A 19,814-nucleotide genomic window follows, 5' to 3' on the forward strand; every position below is an offset into this window, starting at 1 on the left:
AATTTAAATTAAAGTCAGAACATATAGTGTAGTGTTGGTTTAAGGAGAAGAATTTAATGATTCATCATTTACATATAACATCCAGTGCCCATCCTAAGAAGTGCCCTCCTTAATACCCATCACCCATTAACCCATCCCCCCACCAACCTGTCCAACAACCCTGTTTGTTACTTAGAAGTCTCTTATGGTTTGCCTCTGTCTCTGTTTTTATCTTATTTTATTTTTTCCTTTTCTCCTATGTTCATCTGTTTTATTTCTTGAATTGCTCATATAAGTGAAATCATATGTGGTATTTGTCTTTCTCTGACCGATTTATTTTGCTTAGGGTAATACAGTCTAGTTCCATCCACATTGTTGCAAATGGCAAGATTTCTTTCTTTTCTTTTTTTTTTTTTTTTTGATGGCTGAATAATAGTCCTATACATCCTACCTCTTCTTTATCCATTCTTTTGTCAGTGGACATCTGGGATCCTTCTATAATTTTGCCTTTGTTGATAGTGCTGCTATGAATATTGGGGTGCATGTGCCCCTTTGAATCACCATTTTTTAATCCTTTGGATAAATACCTAGGAGTGAAATTGTTGGGTCTTAGATAGTTCAATTTTTAACTCTTTGAGGAACTTCCATAATTTCTAGAGTGGCTATCATTTTGCACTCCTACCAACAGTGCAAAAGAGTTCCCCTTTTTCTGAGTTCTCACTAACATCTGTTGTTTCCTGAGTTTTCATTTTAGATATTCTAACAGCTATGAGGTTGTATCTCATTGTCGTTTGACTTGTATTTCCCTGAGGATGAGTGATGTTGAGCATTTTTTCATGTGTCTGTTAGCCATTTGTATGTTTTCTTTGGAGAAATGCCTGTTCATGTCTTCTGTCCATTTCTTAACTGGATTACTTATTTTTGAGGTGTTGACTTAGATGAATTCTTTATAGATTCTGGATACCAATCCTTTATCAGACATGACATTTGAAAATATCTTCTCCCATTCCATAAGTTGCCTATTAGTTGTGTTGATTGTTTCCTTAACTGTGCAGAAATTTTTAGCTTGATGAGATCCCAGTACTTCATGTCTGCTTTTGTTTCTCTTGCTTCCAGAGACATGTGTAGTAAGAAGTTGCTGTGGCCAAGGTCAGAGAGGTTGTTGACTGTTTTCTTCTCTAGGATTTTGATTATTTCCTGTCTTACATTTAGGTCTTCTATCCATTTAAAATTTATTTTTGCATATGGTGTACAAAAACCAAAAAACAAAAAATTAAAAAACAGTTCAGTTTCATTCTTCTCCATATTGTTGCCCAGTTTCCCCAACACCACGTATGGAAGAGATGGTCTTTTCTTCCATTGGATACTATTTCCTGCTTTGTTAAATATTAGTTGACCATATAGCTGTGGGTACATTCCTGGGTTCTCTATTCTGTTCCATTGGTCCTTGTGTTTGTTTTTGCTATCTTGATGATTATAGGTTTGTAATAGAAGTCTGGGATTGTGCTGCCTCCAGCTTTGTTTTTATTTTCTCAACATCGCTTCAACTATTCTGGGTCTTTTGGTTCCATATAAACTTTAAGATTGTTTTTATAGCTTTGTGAAAAAAGCTGGTGGTATTTTGATGGAGATTGCGGTGAATGTGTAGATTGCTTTGGGTAGTATAGACATTTTAGTAGTATTTATTCTTCCAATTTATGAACATAAAATGTTTTTCCACATCTTTGTGTCATCATTAATTTCTTTTGTAAGTGTCCTATAATTTTCAGCATTCAGATCTCTTACCTCTTTGGTTAAGTTTATTCCTAGGTGTCTTCTTGTTTTTGGTGCAATTGTAAATAGGATCAATTCCTTGATTTCTTTCACTGCTTCTTCATTATTTGTGCGTAAAAATGTAAGAGATAATCTGTATGTTGATTTTATGTCCTGTGACTTTGTAGAATCATGTGTCAATTCTAGCAATTTTTGGTGAAGTCTTTTAGGTTTTCTTTTTTTAAGATTTTTAAAATATATTTATTTGTAAAAGAGAAAGAGAAAGCACAAGCAAGCAGAGGGAGGGGCAGAGAAAGAGAAAGAAAGAATCTCAAGCAGGCTCCATGCTAAGTGCAGAGTTTGACATGAAGCTTGATCCAGTGACATTGAGATCCCAACCAAACTGAAATCAAGAGCCAGGGGCTTAATCACCTGAGCCACCCAGGTGCCTTGTCTTTTGAGTTTTTATATAGAGTATCATGTCATCTGAGAAGACGAAAGTTTGACTTCTTCCTTGCCTATTTGTATGTCTTTTATTTCTTTTTGTTGTCTTCTTGCTGAGATAAGAACTTTCGAGTGCTATGTTGAATAGCAATGTTGAGAGTGGACATCCCTGTCACATTCCTGACCTTAGGGGAAAAGCTCTTAGCTTTTCCCCATTGATGATGATATTAGCTGTGGGTCATTCGCATATGGATGTTCCATTTTAAGTTAAATTAAATGGTTTTAGGTTCATTTTTGGTATAAAACTCAGCATTTAAAAAAATAAATGAAACAAGGGATAGTCACAAATACATAAAATTATCATTGATAAGCCAAAAAATGATTTTTTATTCCTCAGAGGAATATTATTTTTCCAATAGTATTAGAAAAAAAAATCATAGAACGTACTTATTACAGTTTATTTTTTAATCTGGTTACAATATTTTAGAGGAAAATATGGGTGAAGTACATTTCTTTTGTCAATATTTGTGTTTTCCTCTAGTGACGTACACTTTTCTATAAAAGTGAAATCATCATACTTTTTTTTTCCAAAACATTGGAGAGTAACAACTGAAATTGTGTGTGTTAAATATTTTATTCTTTCAATCATTATTTCCAGAGTTCATTATTTTGTTCACAACAAGATAATTATATAAAAATTACAATACAAAATTATAATATAAACATATATAAAGAGGGCTATGACATAAAGGATACAAGGGTATCCCTTATACAAGTAATCCCTTATTTTTACTTACAATAATGACATTCTAGGTAATTGATACCAAAATTCTTAAAAAGGATAAATATAAGAGATGAATAAAATGTTAAAAATAAATCGACATGAACAAATACAAGAGATAACAAAATGTGAAGAGTTATGTGGCAATTTGGAACATTCTTCTTCTTTTAATGTCTTATTTTGGAAAACTTTTCTGAAAGACTCATAAGTTGAAGAGAAAAATTGAAACTCAAATGGAAGCTACTGATAAAAAATTGAGTCTAGATTAGGGCAATAATATGCTACATATTTAGGGCAAGACTAAATCAGAGGTAGTCCAGCTTTTATTATAACTGACACATTTTAAAATCATCTCCATAAACAAAACTGTATTAACTTTATCTTGGATTGCTTCTACCTAAAAGAACTTATGAAAGGCAAAATTACACTTTATCTGCAGCAAACTACTATCATTCCTTAGGCTCAAATTTTTCATATATAACATACAGAATTTAAAAAAAATAGTAAGGTATAGGGGCACCTGGGTGGCTCAGTGGGTTAAAGCCTCTGCCTTTGGCTCAGGTCACGATCTCAGGGTCCTGGAATCGAGCCCCGCATTGAGCTCTCTGCTCAGCAGGAAGCCTGCTTCCTCCTCTCTCTCTGGTCTCCCTCTCTGACTACTTGTGATCTGTCTCTGTCAAGTAAATAAATAAAATCTTAAAAAAAATTATAAGGTATAAGAGAAAATAAGGACACTTGACTAAAGATCTGGAGATCACATCATAAAACAGATTTAAAAAGAGTTAGATGAATGAGTTTTCAGACACATTTAAAATAAATTATATTATTGGATTCTATATAAAAAAAGAACCATATGAAAATCCTAGAAGAAAAAAAGCACAGAATCAAAAAAATAAACATACAAAATTTGAAATTAAAAACATTAAAAATGTCTATAAGTTTGTATACATTAGTGTCCCCAAAATTCTTGAAACACTAAAGTACAAATCAAAAAAAAAAAAATTACAAGATCTATATGAGAAAAGTTACAAAATTGATGAAATAAATAAAAGAACTGAAATAAATGAAGAGACCTTCTGTGTTCAGAAATTGTCAAGATGTCAGTTATTCAACTGATTCAATGCAATCCCAGTCAAAACCCCAGGAAGTTATTTTGTGGGTCATCAACAAACTGAATCTAAACTTTATATGGACAGACTAAAGACCCAGTAGAACCAATACAATATGTAAGGAGAAAAACAAAATCAGAGAACTGGCAGTACCTGACTTCAAAAGTTACTACAAAGCTACACTAATTAAGATAGTGTGATATTGGTGAAAGAATAGACAAATAGATAAATGAAATAGAATAAGGATACCAGACATAGACCCACATAAATAGAGTCAACCAAACTTTGCCAAAAGAACAAAGGCAATACAATGAAGAAAAGATAGTCTTTTCAATAAATGGTGCTGGAAGAACAGGGCATCCACATGTGAACACAAACAAACAAAACAAAACAAAAAACAAACAAAAATCCTTGCCTGCTTCATAAAATTTATCTAAAATGGACCATAGTCCTAAATATAAAAAGCAAAACTATAAAACTCCTAGAAGATTACATACAAAACCTCTAAATTATCTTGGGCATGGCAATGATTTTTAAAATACAATACCAAGAGCACAGTCCTTGAGAGAAATAATTGATTAACTAGACTTCATTAAAATTAAAAACCTCTGCTCTGCAGAAGTCAATATGGAAAGAATGAGAAGACTACCACAGATTGGTAAAAAAAAAAAAAAAAAAAAATTGCAAGAGACATTACTGATAAACAATTGTTACCCAAAATATATGAAGAATATTTAAAAGTCAGTAAGAAAATAAACAACCCAATTAAAAAGTGGTCAAAAGATCTGAACAAACAATTCACCAAAGAAGATATATAGATGGCAAGTAAGCATATGAGAAAATATTCATCATATGTCATCAAATAAATTCATATTAAAACAACAATGAAGTACCACTACATACTTACTAGAATCCCCAAACTCAGTGAACCTTGACAAACCAAAGGCTGGCAAGAATGGGAAGCAACAGGAACTCTCTTTGCTGGTATTGATGCAAAATGTTACAGCCAGGTTGAGAGACAATTAGAAAGTTCCTTTGAAAATAAACATACTCGTTTTGTATGATCAGACATACTCTTTTTGTATGATCAAGTGCATTATTGGCATTTACCACAAATAATTGAAAATCTACATCCACACAAAATCCTGCACATGGATATGTATAGCAGTTTTATTCATAATTGCCAAATCTTGGAAGTAACCAAGGTATCCTTCAGAAGGTGAATGGTTAAATAAATGATACTACATCCAGACAATTGAATATTATTTAACATTAAAAAGATCCTAGTTATCAAGCCATAAAAAGACCTGGAGGAAATTTAAATGGATATTACTACGTGAAAGAAGCTAATCTGATAAAGCTATATACTGTATGATTCCAACTATAAGACATTCGGGAGAAGGCAAAATTTTTGATACAATGAGATCAGTTGTTAATAGAGTTTAAGGAGGAGGCCTGGAGAAATAGATTGTAAACCCTTGAAAGAAAAATTATACTATGAAAAAAAGGAAAGTAAAGTTAATATAAAATATACAAAATTATAATACAATTACAGGAGAGAATGACTAATATTATATACTGTGCAATGATATGTGAGATTATTTCCATGACTTTTATGTCAGAAACAATATATTGAATAAGAAACAAAAAGGCCCAGTCTAAGGAAATAGTAATAAGTTGATTATTATCTTAAATTTAGCCATCCCATATACCACCAGATATTCAAAAATTCATACAATTTGATGACTACCAAATATCAATCACTATCCAAAAACTATGTGACTAATAGTTCAGAGGTCATTCACAAAAGAATGTCACATCCGTCCTACTGCGAATTTGCACAAAAAACAAGTAACAATCTCCAAGACAGAATTCTAAGTATTTCTACATAGTGATAAGTAGTAGAGGCAGTTTTGGTAGAAAAGAGAGATTACGGCCTGGGTCTTACTGAAAGCATCTACTTTATGTAAGTGGAATAAATAACTCATCATAGAAAGTTATAATAATCTGAGGAAAAATGAATGTATCCTGTTCGTTTTGCTTATGTTGATGTCCTTGTTTTCCATTTGTTGGGCAATGGTTCTCTGGTAAAAATGGAAGTTCCTTTGGAGGCTGTAGGCAGGTAATGGATTCCCATGACAATCCCAAGGAAAATTAAAAACAGTATCATGTATAATTAATGAGAACAGAAAGAATTCAGCAGCAGAATAAGAAGCCTAGAATTTATGATAATAGAAAAGCCATAAAAGACTTGTCAGAAGTGAAATCATATGAACAAAAAAATGATTTGGGGGAAAGCATTGGGAAATAAGTTCTATGATTCTCCATTTATTATCTTCTAAGAAATAATAATATCTGCCTCACCCGGTAGTTCTTTTTGGAATTAAATACTGATTTTAATAATTAATGCCTATTGACTCACAAACACAAAAATGTAACAATAACTCCAATAATTTAAATTTGAGCAATAAAGAATAAATGTGATGTTATTAATAGATAAAATAAAAGAAAAAATGAGAAAAATAGGAAGATAGCAAGAGAAAAAGAAAACGGAGAAATATCTGGAAAAGGAAAAATGACTACAAATAAATAAAATAAGAGATGGTAAAGGAGTGAGAAGGATATAGAGGGAAGGAGGAAAGACATGTTTCAGGACAGGACATTTCACATGGAAAAGATCAAATTTAATATGATTTTGAGATGGTGACAGGACATCTAACTAAATGTTTAGTAGATATTATTTTTTTTTTTAGATTTTTATTTATTTATTTGACAGAGATCACAAGTAGGCAGAGAGGCAGGCAGAGAGAGAGGGGAGGAAGCAGGCTTGCTGCCAAGCACAGAGCCCGATATGGGGCTCGATCCCAGGACCCTGAGATCATGACCTGAGCCGAAGGCAGAGGCTTAACCCACTGAGCCACTCAGGCGCCCCTAGATATTATTTTTTAAAGACTTAATGTATTTATTTGACATAGAGAGAGAGTACAAGTGGGAGAGTGGCAGGCAGAGGCAGAGGGAAAAGTAGACTCCTCGCAGAGCAGGGGAGCAGGATGCTGGGAACCTGATGTGGGGACTCTATCCAATGACCCTGGGATCATGACCTGAGCCAAAGGCAGATCCTCAACAGACTGAGCCACCAGGTGTCCCGGTTTAATAGACATTTTAAGACAAGAAAGCAAATAATAAGCCAGCTCTGGACATGAAAATGTGAGTGTTTTCCTCATACAAGATAACCGCCCCCCAAATAATAGGATTGTAGGAGAAACCATAGAGTTAAAAGGAAAAGAACAGAGGGAGGGTAAGTGGGAGAACCACAGCTAAGGACTGAGGATTACCTATAATCTACAAGTGTCTATTTTTAAGGATGTCCAAAACAAAAGAATAAAAATTGAAAATGCAATTGAATTTTTTTTTTTTTTTGGTTTTAAATACTGTGGAGAAGTGAAGGAACATAAGGGATTTATGAGATGCATACAATCTATCTACAGCAGTGTAGCTTTATAAGCATAGTGGATTTAGAAGCACATTATAAGGAATTATAATTAAAATGGGAGAAATAGAGTGTGTGAACATTTTTTAAGGAATTAAGCAATAAAAGCAAAGAATAAGTTTGAATAAAAATATAATTTGAGGAGGTATGAATTTAAAAAAATAAGTTCAAGAATAAGAACATGACATTTTGGGGCCAAAATGAATGGAAATGGTAGAAAACAATACAAAGTAAATATGAGGGAGGGCTGGTGGGCAGATAACTGATGAAATTATTGTTTTGAAGGAGACAGGAAGGAATAAAAGAAGAACAGATAGAGAAAAACAATTGAAGTAGGATGAAAGGTGCTTCTAGGCCTAGAGTGGAACTTTAAAAGAAGAAGAATCACATTGTGCTTGCTCTAAGAGGCTCACCCAAGATCAGACAAGGTTAAGAGATGTATTCTAGCATATAGCATGGTGTTTAAAAAAAAAAAAAGTGTTATTACTGAATTACTAAGGGAAAGTACTTTGATTTTCTGTACCAGGTCTAAAGAGAACTACTTTATTAATTTTTCTGTCTAGCAGAAAGTACTCTTTTTTTTTTTTAAAGATTTTATTTATTAATTTGACAGAGAGAAATCACAAGTAGATGGAGAGGCAGCCAGAGAGAGAGAGAGAGAGAAGCAGGCTCTCCGCTGAGCAGAGAGCCCGATGCGGGACTCGATCCCAGGACTCTGAGATCATGACCTGAGCCGAAGGCAGCGGCTTAACCCACTGAGCCACCCAGGTGCCCCAGCAGAAAGTACTCTTAATTCACCTTATAAAAAGGTGAGAAAACAAAAGATTTTAAAAGAATCCTCAATATTGTGACCTCCTATAATAGTAATGCTTTAATAACATAAAATAATTCAGAGTTAGATTATAAACTACTTCCTTCCAAAAAGAGGTCAAAGCGTCAAGAAGATTCTATCATACAGAAAACTAAGTCCCTGAGAATCTGTCTTCACACTCTCTAGGAAGATATAATCAATATAGCGTACCTGCAAATATTCCTGGGGCGTGGGGGGGAAGGATGTTTTGAAATAAAGTATCTAAATTTCTCATTTACTGTCCAGTGTCACAGAAAATACATCAAGCTAGTTCAACCATAAAGCAAATAAATCTACCTAAACTGCTCATTCTCTTTTCTATCTCATACCATTTTGGAGAAGAAAGATATAAAACCATCTTTTAAAAGAAATAATATTCCTTCTGCAGTAAGCAATTCCCAATAACAATATTATACCCTTTATTTGTACTATAAAAATGTTCATATTTTTTCCAAAAGACAATCATAAGATTGTCCTCTTCATTCTAGTCAATCACAGACTGGGCATATACTTGATAGCTATTTCATTGTATTTACCAACTAAAGAAGGGGAAGCATAGTTTAAAATATGCATCATATAAATATTTCAACCAGTATAAATTAGTCACTGAATAACTGTGTATCCAAGATGAGAACAGATGCTTAACAAGGAAGAAACAAACATTAATAATATAACTCTTTCCCTAGTAAGTTTGAGTCTGAATTATAATCACTTCCTAAGTATAAATTATTTGGCTAAATTATTCAAATTTAGGGTTGGTGTGTTTTTTTATTTTTTTTCAACTGGAAATAGGTAAGTGATAATAAAACAAACTCAGATGCCATAAGGACATGCAAATTGACAAATACAATTAATGACTTCATGGCTAAAATTTAATGTGATTTTTTATGGCAAAGTATTTGGATTTGGGGGTGAGGGAAGACTAATATTTTATTAGCTGTTATATCTAATTCTCTAGAATTAGGGTAATCAATTCCAATACATATATTATATTTGGCCACTTGATAAATACAAATGGAAAAACACACTCATACATACATTATAATATTGTATTGTTTTAAACCTTATGCAAATTCTGTTTCTGCTGCCCACCACCATATAGAGTATTAAAGCTCTTTTTGCTTTGTGCCTGTAACTGTGCCACTTCTTTCTGCATACCCTTTTCTCATATAGGTTCCTTTATAAAAGGAGGAATAACCAGAGCTCATATTACCACATAGATATGAAAGAAAATGAAACTAATACAAAAGAATCCTAAAAGAGCCAAAGAAGAAAGTTGTGAGAAAGATCCCAATAAACTATGTTCTTTCTAGTTATGACCAATAAAAACATTATTTCTGAAACACATTCATACCATCTTACCTCCTTCCTACAAGTGGGATGGAGATGTTAGGGTATATAGCAACAAGAATTGAATAGCTTGACATCCTATTAGAAAGATTTGGGCCTAAAATTGAACATTTAATGACATATCATTGAATGAAAAGATAAACAATAAAAGAAAATTACACATTCAAAACATATTGTCAAAACTCTAAATCACAGAATCCAAGAAGTTAGCATTAATTCTGTGCTAATTACTTCACTGTGGCAAATTACCTTAAAGAGATTTTAAAACAATCTTATAATAGCAATAACTTTTATTCTAATATTAACTGAATGAATTTTATATTGAGCAATTTCTTGCAAAATTACTAAAAACAATGTTACACATTTTTTAGTAGGTGAACTATTCCCTTATTTTCTTATTCCTGATAACACTGTCTGTATATTTATTAGGATCTTTAGTCAGTGGCTTACTCTCATAATCAACATTATAATTTTGTATTATGTAATTTTACTTTATTTTATTTTTTTGTAAGGCAAACTGCCACCTGCAGTGCCTCATTTGGATGGGTCTGGGTCTTGGAAACTTGACTACCTTACGTTCTCCTACAAAAGGACCTTGAAAGGTTGTTTGGAGGTTCTAGCAGGGAAATGCAGCTACTTCTCTACCCTTGACCGAAGAATGGTCCTCCTCTATCTGGAAAGGTTGTCCTTTCCACCCAGTGCAGCTTACAAAGGGATGCACAGGGAGTGGTGAAGAAGAAAGGGGACACCCGCCAAGCCAGCCAGAACAGCCTCATCAACCCTGGTGATCAAAGGGGTGATAGATGTTTCAGCCAGATCACCCTCAGATCCTTTCTATTGTGCACTTCTAATTCAAATATCTTATTTAAATTAGAATTATGATCTAGTCTTTGATTATCAAATACAGATCAAAATCAGTGGAACAAAAGATTAAATATATAAGAGAAACACACAATATGTCACAGGTTTTCCTGCACAAAAATCTGTTAAAATGCAGATCCCGTTTAATTTTGAAAGACCCTTTTCCTTTCATCCCTATCAGTGTATTATTATATCCCTGAAAATATTTAAATTAGCTTCAGCATTACAAAATATTTGACAAGGGTTCTCAATATGCAAAAATAAAAACCAACAATTAAGGTAAATCTAGATATGTATTTTCTTAACTACAGTTTAAAAAGCAAGAAATATTATAAATCATTCCACTCAGTTAATGACTAACAAACTTATTTTACAAGAAAATCTTTTATTTTCAAGGACATCCTCCTTAAAAGTTGGTATATACTAGCTTTCTCTCTTGTTTGTACTTTTTTACTCTGTAATATCCCTTTACTTAGTTAATTAATTTGAAAACCTTAATTTAACAAACATGGTGAAGATTTTCTGACACAACAACTGTTTAAAATGTATTTTACTCATCGGACTTGTGGCCTCTGATCTTTGAGAATTAGTTAATCCTAATTAACTCAATGGGTGGGATTCCATGTGGATGAACTCAGAGTATAATTTATTTCATGTTCAAAAGGGGACATAAAGCCATTAATTTGTGTGACATGTAAGCTAAACATTTTGCTATTTTCTGCCTCACTAAATCTCAGACTGGCATTTCTCAGACCACCACTTTACACCAAAAAAGAAAAAAAAAAAAAAACAGGCTTTAGATTCTTCACTACTGACCACTACATATTATCTAACATAAAAATATTTCCAAAGATATCTAAGTGTTACAGATTTTATGGGCACCTGGGTGGCTCAGTTGGTTAAGCAACTGCCTTCGGCTCAGGTCATGGTCCCAGAGCCCTGGGATCGAGTCCCACATCAGGTTCCCAGCTCTATGGGGAGTCTGCTTCTCCCTCTGACCTCCCCTCTCATCCTCTCTCTCATTCTGTCTCTCTCTCTATCAAAATAAACAAGTAAAAAAATATTTAATAAATAAATAAATAAATTTTACCGATTTTAGCATATACTGATCTTTAGTCAGTCTTTATTTCTATTTAGGTTGTATATTATACTGTGTGACTAAACCCATTATGGCCAAGATGGTAGGGGGACCACAAAGTGCCTAACCCTTGGTATTTTGTCAATAATATTTTTTGAATATGTACATAACAATTAGCATGGGGGGGGCGCCTGGGTGGCTCAGTGGGTTAAGCCGCTGCCTTCGGCTCAGGTCATGATCTCAGGGTCCTGGGATCGAGGCCCGCATCGGGCTCTCTGCTCAGCAGGGAGCCTGCTTCCCTCTCTCTCTCTCTCTGCCTGCCTCTCCATCTACTTGTGATTTCTCTCTGTCAAATAAATAAATAAAATCTTTAAAAAAAAAAAAACAATTAGCATGGGGATTATATAGTAAATTCTGGGATTTAATCTCCTTATAGAAAGATCTGGACATGTAACTGAAAATAGACTGAGGATATGTAGTAAAGAGTTTTAATCACCAATTGATTATTATTCTAAAGATAATAGAAAATAACTGAAAGATTTTACATAAAGAATACCATTTTCAAATTTATCTCTTCAGTTACTAGATCCAGGAAAAGCAGTAGGATACTACTTAAAAATGATAGAATTTAAAAAAATATATTTTATTTATTGAGGGAGAGAGAATGTATGCACAAGGGAGAAGGGCAGAGGGAGAAAGAGAGAAAGAGAATCTCAAGCAGACTCCATGCTGAACATGGAGCTTGACACAGGGCTCAATCCCATGACCTTGAGATCATAACCTGAGCTGAAGTTTGGAGTGGGACACTCAACCCACTGAGCCACCCAGATGCCCCCCAAATAATGGGATTTTAAATAAATCATAACTATCTCATGAGGATTTGTGTTAAATATATGTTCATATGGAGTTTAAGGGACCAGTTATAGTTGGGAAAACAAATGTGTGAACTATTTGTATAGTAATACTTGAAATAATGAGTAGAAGACTTATATAGAGATAACAATTAGGGTGAAGAGAAGAAAAAATGGGAACAAGTTGGTAAGTTTTAAAGAGAAAAAACAGGCAACAGAACCAATGAAAAAGAGATGTATAGAGGTAGAAGAGGAAATCTATCAGGGCCTGTGATGTTGAATTTTATGTGCCAACTTGACTGGACTATGGTTATCAGTTGTTTACAGGTTGCTGTGTAAATATTTTAGAGATAATATCTAAAAAATAACCAGATACTCTTAAAAGATAAACTGAGGGATAATATAGAATATAGGACTTTTTTTTTTTTTTTGAGCAAAAATCAATTTGAATCAGGCAGCACCTATCTAGCAGATAAAAAAGAGCTCCAAAGAACTGTCTAAAATGAAATTTTATAGGTAGGAGAAAGTGGAAACAAAGAAGTTATACTGACAAAAAGTGAGGTGATTATTACAAGACTACTTTCCTTTAGAGGTTGACAACGGTTTAGCCAAAAGATTACCTAACTAAACTAATGCTGATTAGGAGATTCTTCACTGACTGGTTAAGATTCCATTTTTGGGAAAGATGAAACTGTAACTAAGTTATGTTCATTTGGTGATGTAGGGCTTAGCATAAAGGAATCCATTTGGGGCCTGTTTTATTATTGTTTTTGTTTTTAATCAACACATAGAAAGTTTTCATGATGTATTAATAGTTCAATCAAAAACATTTCCTCCATTTTTATGACTGTATAAAAAATGGACTGGAAAATTAGATTGACAAATGTTCAGAATACGTAGTTGTCATTGGCTTAATTTACTTTTCTTTTTTTGTGTTTTCAATTCAAATTTTATAAGATAGCTAGAGTGTTAATAATGTTACTGATAATCAAATATTGGTTAGATATAGGTAAGAAATTTAAGAGAAAATAATGGCATAAAAAGGTAAAATTATTCTTTAATACTTTGATTAAAATGTATAACGAATAAAAATAAAGAAGAAATATAAAAAGAAGGATGGATAAGAAAATGTGTAGATGCTGGTGGATTTGCAGATCTGAGGGCATTCCATTTAGATGGTTTTCATTTTTTCTATGTGTCATGAAGTAAGTGAATAGTTAAAGAATATCAAGAAATTGAGGAGCTTAAAGGACTGATTTAAAATTCTGTATTGCTAGTGACTGGTGGGAAAAACAAAATAAAGCAAAACACAAGATATGAGTTAATACTTAGTTGGCCTACTTGAACATTAGAGAATTATCACATGGTAATGAATCATGAGAAAAATGGGACAAAACTATACAATTTCAGGAAATAAAAGTTTTTGTAAAGAAAGTCCTCATGAACATGGCATTTGACATATCCTATTCAAGTAGGGGAAGATGTAGAAAAAGAAACAAGCTCCTCAAAGCAGAATATCATAAGGGCAAAAATGACATGACCCAAAGTTGGGAAGGTACAAGGATCATTCAGTGGATGATGAAACAATCAGAGTGGCTATAGTAGTAACTGCACAAAAGTAGGAGATGAGAGTACTTCATAATCAGTTCTATCTGCCTGTGTTTTTCACTGAAATTTATTTTCCTGTTTTCCATATACCACTGAAAATTACCCAGAAAAACAAAACTGTTTCAAGTAGACAGCATAGTAAGAAGTGAATATGCAAATGAAACAATGGTATTAGGTAATCCCAAAGGCTCTTTCAGTCATGTTCTAACCAGTATTCAACTGTATATAGTCTTCTTAACTAATATTAGAAGGCAATAATAATGCATATTTCATTCACACTACTGTTAGAACACAAACAAAAGAATAAAATACCATCACTGTTAGGCAAGAAAAACATACTTAAGAAAGAATTTTTAAAAAAATGTCTTCCAATCTCATATTACAACACTACTTTTTTAGAATAAAATTTTTGACCTAACAAGATTAAATCATTGTGCATAAATTATATAACTTGAACTTGTTTTGTTTAATGTGAGATGGAAGAAATAGTGAAAGGAGAAAGCCGTATGTTTCTGTAAAATTTCATCTTCTCACAATTGTTAAATAAAGTTATCTCTTAGTGCTACTAGTCACTAAGGATTGCTCTCATAGCGATTTTCCAATTAAATGTGACACTGAAGTATATAAAAGTGTAAGAGTTACTAGAAATAACTTTGTCCTTCCTTCTTAGAGCTGTTCTTATTCAATATCTAATGCAAAAACTTTTCCAGTCTATGCCACTGAAATATCCATAGGAACATCATCAGTGTCAAACTTTCCCTTCTCCTCTTTTTTACTCCTGTGTTCGTGTGTTTTGGTTCTTAAATTCCACATTAGTTAAACATATGGTATTGTCTTTCTCTAACTGACTTCCTTAGCATCATACTCTCCAGCTCCATCCATATCATTACAAATACCAAGATTTCATTCTTTTTTATGGCTGAATAATATTCCTCTCTCTCTCTCTCTCTCTCTCTCTGTGTGTGTGTGTGTGTGTGTGTGTGTGTGTGTGTGTGTACACCACCTTTTCTTTAGTATTCACCAGTCGATGGACACATTGGCTCCTTCTATATCTTGGCTATTGCAAACAAAGCTGTTGTAAACACCAGGGTGCATATATCCTTTTGAATGATGTGTTTATATTCTTTGGGTATACTCAGTAGTGGGATTGCCAGATTATAGGGTAGTTCTATTTTTAAATTTTTGAGGAACTTTCTTTTACTTTTGAATTTTAGCTTAAGTAAGAAAGCATTTCTACATAACCAATGCAAATATCGGAGTTATTTGTGTATTGAAATGAGGTAGTGTATTTGTAAATATCTTTTGGTAAGATGCACCTTTAAAATATTGTATCCTGATTAATAGAATAAAATTTAAAGTGTGCATGTTTCCAAATGCTTTATTTAAAAATAAAAGATATTATAACAGTATATTTAGCTATATGCTTTAATGTCACAGTAGCAAAAACATGAGAATTATATTTAAACAATGGTTTTATCTTTCTTTTTCACATAATGTATTTCAATAAATTACTTATCCTTATATAATTCAGACACACACACACACACACACACACAGAGGCACCTGCTTTTTTGAATTAAGTACATATATGAAATATTGACGTATAGAATGCATATTTTTCCATCAATTTATATATATTTTTAAATATCTGAGTTAAGTAGCATCTGAAAGTAATGTAACATACCTTTAAATGATTCCATTTTTGTCTTCAGGGACTTTATAACCCTTTAGATACCCATGGAATTCCCTGATAGATTTAAATGTGGTTTGCTTGTATAAAATAAGACCAATTTTTCACCAGTTAAAATGATTTAATAACCAATTAGTGAAATATTGGCAGAACTTACTAATTTGAATTACCAAAATAAGTTGGATTTTATTTGCATGTGTTCAATTAATTTTGTAGAACATATGACAAAAATGACATTTTCAGATTTATCTATAGGTGGAGCATAAGACTAAATTGTAGACAGAAGCAAGGTGGGCAACCAGCTGTGCCAAGAGACATGGCTAATAATCAAAGTTCTTAGAGAGGGACTAAAGGGATGCTGGGGTTCATGGAAAAGCAGAATGTGAGAATCCCAGGTTTTCATTTGTTTTGTTTTTTGATGGTAGAGAAACTGTATTGCCGAAGACAAATATTAAATCCAATGATAAGCTCTTTCTAAAGGTCAGAAAGCAAGCTTTTAATATAAAGATATTTAATTTGTAATGAAAGGGTCTTAATGGGACAGTAGGTGAGATTGGTCTACCATTAAATTCAGGAAAATGGTGTAGAAACATTACAGAAAAGGGAATTTTTAATATTCTGAGAAGAGTCACTGATTTCTAGGTTGTATTATTCTTTCAGGTTGATTAAAACCTTTAATAGAATGATACATCCAAGGGCTGTTGATACATGTATCGGTGCTTGATCCGTACCTAAATTACCATGAATGCTAATCTCATGTAACACGAGTGTTAAAAATATTTATAATTCTTAATCAGGGTATGACCTGGATGAAAGTAAGGTAAAAAAAATGAATCAGTGATTTAGCTCATATATCATAACTTCCATGGGGACTTTCCAGATTTCTCCCAGCCAAAAACATACACTCCTCTGTTTTGGCACTCATGTTTGTCATGGTTTAAATGTACCAATATGTATTTATTATTTGATTAATATTTATATATTTTAAAAATGATGGTGTTTTACTAATCCTTAACTTTCCCCATGCCAATACCTAAGCCTTCTTGTTATGTGCATGTTATAGTAAAATAAAATAAATTACAGATTTTTTATTGTTCTACATCCAATAAATAACTTTTAAATAACAAAATATTATATATACAAAAATATTATATTTTAAATTCTTGGAGATTTAACAATTGAAAATTAAACACATGCTATTTGACAAACATAGCCAACACAGATGATTGTACTTGTTCATAATTTTTAAAGATAGTTTCAAAAGTGGTATATGAAATGAAGTTTATCTTTGATATTACTTTGAAACAAATTCACTCTATGTTTCTAATATGTACCTCTTTTACTTGTTTCAATATTTTATAATTTCATAATCAATCAGTGTTTCATATTCTACTTAAAGGACATTGTCTTTTTGAAAATTGTTAAGTGCTGTCATATAGTCAAACAAGTGAGGCCTTGATCCTGACATTTATTTCTTTTAAAAAGAAAGCATCTGGGGCCCCTGGGTGGCTCAGTCATTAAGTGGCTGCCTTTGGTTCAGGTCATGATCCCAGGGCCCTGGGATGGAACCCGGCATCAGGTCTTGCTCAGCAAGAGCCTGCTTCTCCCTTTTGTTCTGCCTACTGCTCTCTCTCTCTGTCAAATAAATAAATAAATAATCTTGAAAGAAAGAAAGAGTCCTATGTCTGTGAAAAAAATTAAATAAAACACTAAAAATTATGAATCTTGAGAAGGATATATGAACCACTATCTCTACAGCCCCCAAATTTATAATTTTCAGGAATATTTTACTAAACGGAAAACACAAACAATAACCTGACAACAGACACACTGTGCTGATTTTGTCTTCTCCCAGGAAGAAATGAAAGGACAGGATGATTTAAGGGGAAAAGAAAGCATTCAACTTTTTGTGGAAAGCAGTGAAACTCTATCATAACATATGTAGATTATGATTCAGTTCTAGGGCACAAAACATTGTTTTGAAATTATGATATAATCAAATGTTAATATATATTTTAAGGTTTTTGGTCAAATTATACAATTGCTTAAAAATGATAAGGTTACCAGTAATCTAAAAAAAAATAAAATTAAGTCAATATTTGTTGTAGAATTCTGCATTCTGACAACTGGCAATTAGGTACTACATTACTGGAAAGAGTTATTCCCAGTCCTTGTGTCTACTTTTAAAAATTGGAAGTGATATTCTTGTAAATTCTGTGCTAACGCTCATGACATGTAATAGTATCAGCGCATCACTTATTGGCAAGACAGAACTCCCAGAAATATATATTATAAACATATTTTCTTCGGCTCTATTTTATATGCTTCTAAAACTAAGTTATATGAAGTGATGTACTTCTCCTGAGGAGCATCATTCATGCATCACTAATTGATGCAAGATTTTGTCTTGAATTTCTAGGGCAAGTTTGCCTTGGTGCTTTAGTAATTACTACTTGTTTTCATCTTTTTTTTTTTTTAAGATTTTATTTATTTAACAGACTGAAATCAGAGGTAGGCAGAGAGGCAGGAGGAAGCAGGCTCCCTGCGGAGCAGAGAGCCCGATGTGGGGCTCTATCCCAGGACCCTGGGATCACGACCTGAGCGGAAGGCAGAGGCTTTAACCCACTGAGCCACCCAGGCGCCCCTACTTGTTTTCATCTTACTGTAGATACCATTCAGTATGCTTGTTGCATTAGTAATTTTTCCTAGTGTCATTAGTAATTTTTCCTAGTGTCATTAGTTAAAAATCGCTTATTATAAATTTCTGAATAGTCATGAGAAAGTAAAATCAGAGGATTTTAAAAGTAACTTACTTCTCAGTTAACAAATGTAATTTGTCAATTAAAGCACACTTTTAAAAATAAGAACATTTAAAGAAGAAAAAGTGATTATCATTAAAGTATCAGCATTGATCCCTTCATTTTTCTATCCTAATCCCTAATTTCTCAATCTATTTGTGTCATTCTTCAAGAGCTCTTACTCTGTGACCTGGCTTTATTTACAGGTATGGCAAGCATCTAATTATATTGGGCAAAGTCTCTGTGTTTTAATCACCTAGTGTCCAATTACTATAACATTGAGTATAATTGAGAATCACCTCAAAAACATAATTTACTCAGTGGTTTTCACATTTTAGCAAAAATTTTAAAACAAGAAATTATAATTAACATCAGCCCAATATACTTAAGTGTATCAGATATCAAGTATATTGTCACTGATATTTCTAAAATTAAAATGCAGTTTGAGAAAAATGTTTCTGTAAACTAGGGAGTGAAATAATTAGTTTTCATGAGAAACAACTCGTGCAGATTCAGTATTATAACTGTAAGTATATATCAGTATTCTAGGATGGAATTATGAATAGGTCAAGAAAGGAAAGTTTTGCTTTTTTAATTTTAATGCACTATATGCATTTTACAATGGATATATATTTATAGTAAATTGAACTAAACTTCTTTTAAAGATTTATTGATACAGAAATTTTAAAAATAGAAAGCTGACCAGGATTTGAAAGATATTTTCTCCTCATTTTTTATGGAATTGTTTTTAAATTATCTTAAATGGATATAATATAGTATAATATTAATATATAATAAGTCAAATGGAAGGAAGAATCATAAATATCCAAAACATTCAAAATGTAATAATAGTAATGTCTACATCAAATATAAAGCATTTAGGTAAAGAAGAAAAATGTATCAATTCCCAAAATGGGATATCTCTAATAACACACACACAAAAATAATATTTAACATATGTTGTTGATTTTAAAATATGAAAGGGAATTTTTTGTAATAGGCAAGGATTGGGTTTTAATTAAACAATTATTAATACACAGTGAAAACAGTATATAATAAAATGGTGACAATTGCAAAACTCTTGTACTATAAAATATGAAATGTCTCAGAAAATAAAATATCAAAGTATTTCAGGATACAGCAAATTAAATGACAAGATACAACACTTTAAGA

Source organism: Mustela nigripes, chromosome 1, assembly GCF_022355385.1.
Source record: "Mustela nigripes isolate SB6536 chromosome 1, MUSNIG.SB6536, whole genome shotgun sequence".
NCBI lineage: Eukaryota > Metazoa > Chordata > Mammalia > Carnivora > Mustelidae > Mustela > Mustela nigripes.